The 5,294-nt window shown below is 39.6% G+C and overlaps 1 protein-coding gene across 2 annotated transcripts in view; it reads left to right on the top strand.

Moving 5' to 3' along the window:
• Window positions 1-5,294, top strand: part of GRID1 (glutamate ionotropic receptor delta type subunit 1) — a 1,431,845-nt gene that overhangs the window by 717,036 nt on the left and 709,515 nt on the right. The gene's annotated exons all lie outside the window — the stretch shown is intronic.

The following is a 5,294-nucleotide window of genomic DNA, read 5'->3' as shown; positions in this document are numbered from 1 at the left end:
GAGCTTTAGGGGTTTTAAATAAGTTTGCATCATTGCAAACTAAACTATATTTCAATATACTTCAGTTTTCAGTGATGTGTTTTAGCTATTAGTCAACTCATCCCCTGGCCATGGGAGAGGTAGGCAGGCTCCACAGAAAAAAAAGTATCAGGCCCCTCACCGCTTCTGCCTTCAGGAGGCACCTGCTGCAGAAATGGCAATCCTTTTTTTTCTTTTTTTCAGTGGAGACTGCCTGCCTCTCCTGTGACCAGGGGGTGAAGCTGCTGCTGGGCTGAGCAGCCCCTGAGCTGCAGGAGGCCCTGGTCCTTTCCACCATGACAGTGGAACCCCCTGGGGCCACTTGAGCAGGCTTCTAGCAAACCAGGTGCTACCCTGGTTCAGGATCATGGAAGAGTTGGATCAGATCAGATGCTGCTTCTGAGCTGGGCCAGCACCTGGCCCTCCAACAGCTTGCCTGAGCAGCCCTGGGGGTGACGTTGCCATGGAGGGAAGGACTGGGGTTCCCTGCAGCTCAGGGGCTGCTTGGCCTTTTGGCAGCTCACCCCTCAGCTATGGGCAGGCTCCGCAAAAAGAAAAAAAAAATGAATCAGTCCCTTTGCTGTAACAGTGATGGAAAAATAAAACCCCTAAATTGAAATGGTGGGTTTCCAGTTACAAACCCAGAGTTTCAGTTTAGGGGGCATAGAATGCAACCCTAAGGACTAAACTCTGTTACGTGTACAAGTGCCCATAAAGTAAAAAGTGTTGTGGTGAGGTCTGCTTGGTGTAGAACTGCAGAAACGTACAGTCCTGATTCAACAGTATAATTAAGAAAGGCTTAAATACAAGTGTGAACAGTCCCTTTGACATTAGGGGAGTGTTTATTCCTGATGAACGTTAAAGTGTAATTGATGTCAGTTTCACCTCAGTTTAAGTAATCAGTCTTGGATGGTTATCACATTCTCAATAAGGTTTTCCTTTTCTTTACTAGGCAGTCATTCCTCTTCAGCTGGCTGGCTGAAGACTGCTAGGACCCTTCTTGATTCAATATTCTGCACACCTACGCTCTCTCCTGTCACAAGTTGCTGATAAGGGAGAAAATAAGAACTGTCTAGGCATGTAGCTTCTTGCACAATTGGTCCCTTTATCCACCTTAGTATAGTAGGGCTCCACCAACCCGTATACCTTCTCCCTTTCCACTGGGTGCTAACTTGTAGTCCATATAATCTGCCAGAGTCTGAGTCCTTCCTACCTTTGATTCCAATAAGTCAGCACCAACTTAGTCCTGGTTAGCCTCCACCACAGCTTTAGAAAATGAACTGGCTCACATTTAAACAGCCTCCTGGATTATGGGCAAACAGTTACTTTTCACTATCACTCTGCATCTAGGAGGGTTCTTCCCCTCTTCCCAGGTGGAGAAAGCAAAGTTAACTTATCTCTGTCCTTCTATGCAGGTATTTATGGTACCTCCTCAGTCCTTCTATTCAGGTCTTTAGGGTACCTCCTTCTCAGTAATTCTGGCCAGGCTTTTGTGCTGAGGCTTCAAGTTACCTGAAAACTACTTTGTCCTGGCTTCTTCCCCGTCACCTCTCTCACTAGAACTGACTCCCTGAAGAGCCTTCCTTGCAGCTCTCATCTGTTTCTGCTCTCACTGTGCTGGATTCAGGAACTTCCGGTTCTGGTGCTCCCTGTGTCTACTCTGAATCTCTCTTTATGGTGGAGCTCACGTTCCTTCCTCCTCGCCTCTGGAAACACCGGGAGAAGAAGGATTCCTGTGTGACTCTGGGTAGCTTTCGTAATGGGACGGCTGCCTGCAAGCACCCTTTCAACCCCAGTGCCTTACTCTCTGCCACCGGTATCTCTTCTCTTCTCTTACATGGAGCTACTTAAATGCTTAAAAATGTGCACATTCTCAGGTGTCATGAGAGCTCTCTCCTATCACAATAATTCTTTATTTGCAGAATTTGCAGTGCTTTTTTGCCACATTTATGTTCTGGATATTGGTCTTCTTTCTACTTAAATAGCTCCTGCAGTCTTGAAAATCTTCCAAGGTCATTAACTTCTCTATGATAGATTGGCATATATTGCATTTCTTTTGAGTGGGCTTTTAGTTTCCAAAGTGTAAATAATCAGTAGCTCTCATGAACCTTAGCTAATATAGCTTTTCTTTGATTGCATTGCTTTAGGATTTTGTTTGCTTGCTTGCTTGCTTTAATTAGCTGTTGTATAAGATTATATTAGTCCTGAACATTTTCTTACTGAATATTTACCATATCACTAAAGAAAGTCATGTATACATTCTGAAATGCCTGTGGTGTACATGTCAAGCCTGTTCCTTCTGTTTGCTGTCAGATGATTATGATAATTGAATAGTATCTCTAATTTATTCAGGGTCTAAGCAGTGATTGTGGGTGATGAACCATGGTGATCATATGTCAGATGTAAAGTTCAACTGATATTTAAATAGGATTTTTCCTTCCTCTGAAGCATCTCATTGATAATCCTCCCATGGAGTTTATAGTAGAACATGAATAAGTTGTGAATGAGCCTTCCAGGAATCCATTAACATTGCATTATTTTGCTAGTATAACTTTTTTATTAGTATTTTTATTTTTTTTTCTGTAAGAATAGCTTTTTTCTCTCTCTTTTTTAGAATTTTTTTATAGTACTGGATGTTGGTGACATTAAAAATACTGAATTACCTGGTAGTAAGCAGGTTCTGTACCAAAATACATATTGCTTTTATCTATTTGGAAACTGGTTAATTTTTATTGTAATTTTTATTTTTACTTACTAAAAGATTTTCTTGGAGTGGTTTTTAAAAGTTCTATTGATGTTGTTTTAATCTTTTCCTCTAGTACAGCTCATTGCAAAACCATGCTTTAGAAAAGTTTGCCTTTTTCGGCTGTTGAAAGAAAAGTCCAGGAGTTGAATAGCAGGTATACTGCCAGTTAGATGGGAAATGCAGCAGAATAATTTTGTGAGGACTGACAATACATATAGATATTACAGGTCAGAGATGAAACAAAGAACTGTACCTGTGTGAGAGGAGCAACAATATTAATAAGAAAAAATATTTTTCTTAGATATGTAAGAAAAAGGACAATATCACACAGTTCCCCAGGCAGAGTATAACAGTTGAAAAATAAACATTCTGCAAAGTACAATACAACACAGACAAGACAAACAGTGAGTAACATATAAGCATGCCATGTGGAAGTTGCTAGGTAGACAATATAAAGATAATGCAAAACTCCACAGACACATATATAAGGGAACAGAAAATTACAGGAACACTGTATAAAGTTGGGGGTTTTTTTCTCTTCCTCTTTTCAAAGAAAAGAAAACTGGCAAGTGTTTCTCTCTCTGCCATTGCTACTTTTATGCTAATCGTTTTAGTATGTCTGTCAACTTTTAAAAGTGAAAAGGAGTTTTCATTAAGTCCTTTTCCCGCCTACAAATAATCCTTTCTTAATTGTAGCTGGAAAAAAATATTCAAAGCCCAGAATTAAATAGGCCTCCTAGATTTATAAGTGAATTAAAATATTCCACTAAAATTTTCAACCTGCTGCACAAATCATTCACTTCATCCTTACCCAGAACAACTTCACTTTCAACAACCGTCACTTCCTTCAAAGCATGGGCACAGCTATGGACCAACCTCTTCATGAACCACCTGAAGGAAAAATTTCTAGAAAACCGTATCATCAAACCTGAACTATACCAGTGTTGCGTTCATTATCTGGACTGAACACCAGAACACACTTTTTCACTTATACCACAGTTTAACAATTATCATTCCTTGATCAAATTTCCCTGGAATATTTGTACACTAACAAAAGCTGTTTAGATAATGCAGAATCCACACACAGGATGACACCTTACAAACTAACATATACAAAAATCCCATGTCCACAAGACAAGCTATCATCCCAAGCACACCAAAAAAGCTGGAATGCCCTCAGATATGACCACCTTTGCTCTGAGGAGAATCCTCATGACGCCCATCTGGCCAGCCTGACATTTGCCTTTATGCTTACACTTGCAGAGAAATAGACTGTACATTTGAAAGAGCTACCCAAATATACTGTAATAACCTGCTACTGTACAATACAAAAAGAAACTCCCCTGTGACCACACACCATTGGTGCTTACCTATCATCCTAAAATAGAACAGACCAGAAGAATCATAGGCCAACTATAGCATATATTTGACGACCATTAGGCCTTGAGAGAGAGATTTGAAAGGCATAAACAGCCTCTGCATTTCTGCCTTTCACACAACCCTGTAACCTTGCCCAACTCATCACCAGAAACAAACTCCCAACTGCCCCAAAGATGTCAAATGTGACACAGCCTTGCCTTAGAAAGAAATGCTTAACCTGTCAACACATCTCCACTAGCTAATAAAAATCAATTAAACTATCAAAATTGATGGTTCCTTCACACGTGCTTTCCAAAATATTATATGTCCGATCAAATGCACCAAATGCCCTCATAGCAACTACATGAGTGAAACTAAACAGCAACTACAAACCAGAATGAACTCTCACAGAAAAAAATATGAAGTCCAAAGACACGCACACATTATTAGGAGCATGGTTCTCACAGAAAAATCCCTCTCCCTGACCTTACTGTCCTTGTATTCAAGGGCAATCTACCTAATACCTGTAAAAGATGAATTTTGGAACAAAAATTCATAAGCTGGTTGGACACTAAGAATCTAGGACTTAACACTGGTATTGGTTATATGGTACATTTTAACATTTGAATTCTTTCCACTTACGAAAGGTGAGAATGGCCCTTCTCCCATTTGTTAGGCCTAGCAAAACTGGTTTGGGTTTCAATACATGACATCCACTACAGCTTCCATTAATCACATGTACATTTATTCTGCTAATAGATACCAAAATTAACTTTCCAATATCACATTTAAAACTGTTAGAAATCAGTCATTGCTAATGAGTCATGACATACATCACATTGTAGTGGAATGTGAGATTTTTTTTTTTTTTGCATTGCTGACAGTGCCACAGAGGGTAGTCAGAATAGCTGAGTACTACAAACTATTCTTTATAGCTAATGGGCCCAATTCTCAGTAGGTTTAAATCATAATAGGGCTATTGATTTGTAAGTGCTTACCTGCTATTGTTCCATTTCCCCTACACATAACTTAAATGCTCTTTAAATCTTCATATCAGAATTTTTTGCATGAATATTATATGTATGATAACATAACATAGTAGATGGATGTTAGTTATGTGTGTAATCATCTAATATGAGGAGATTAGTGGGAGAGGCACTGGGGTCCTTGA

The sequence above is a fragment of the Gavialis gangeticus genome, unplaced genomic scaffold (assembly GCF_001723915.1).
Source record: "Gavialis gangeticus isolate Ggan-Ray unplaced genomic scaffold, GavGan_comp1, whole genome shotgun sequence".
Lineage (NCBI taxonomy): Eukaryota > Metazoa > Chordata > Crocodylia > Gavialidae > Gavialis > Gavialis gangeticus.
Note: the sequence above shows the minus strand (reverse complement) of the source record. Positions and strands in the feature narration are given on the sequence as shown.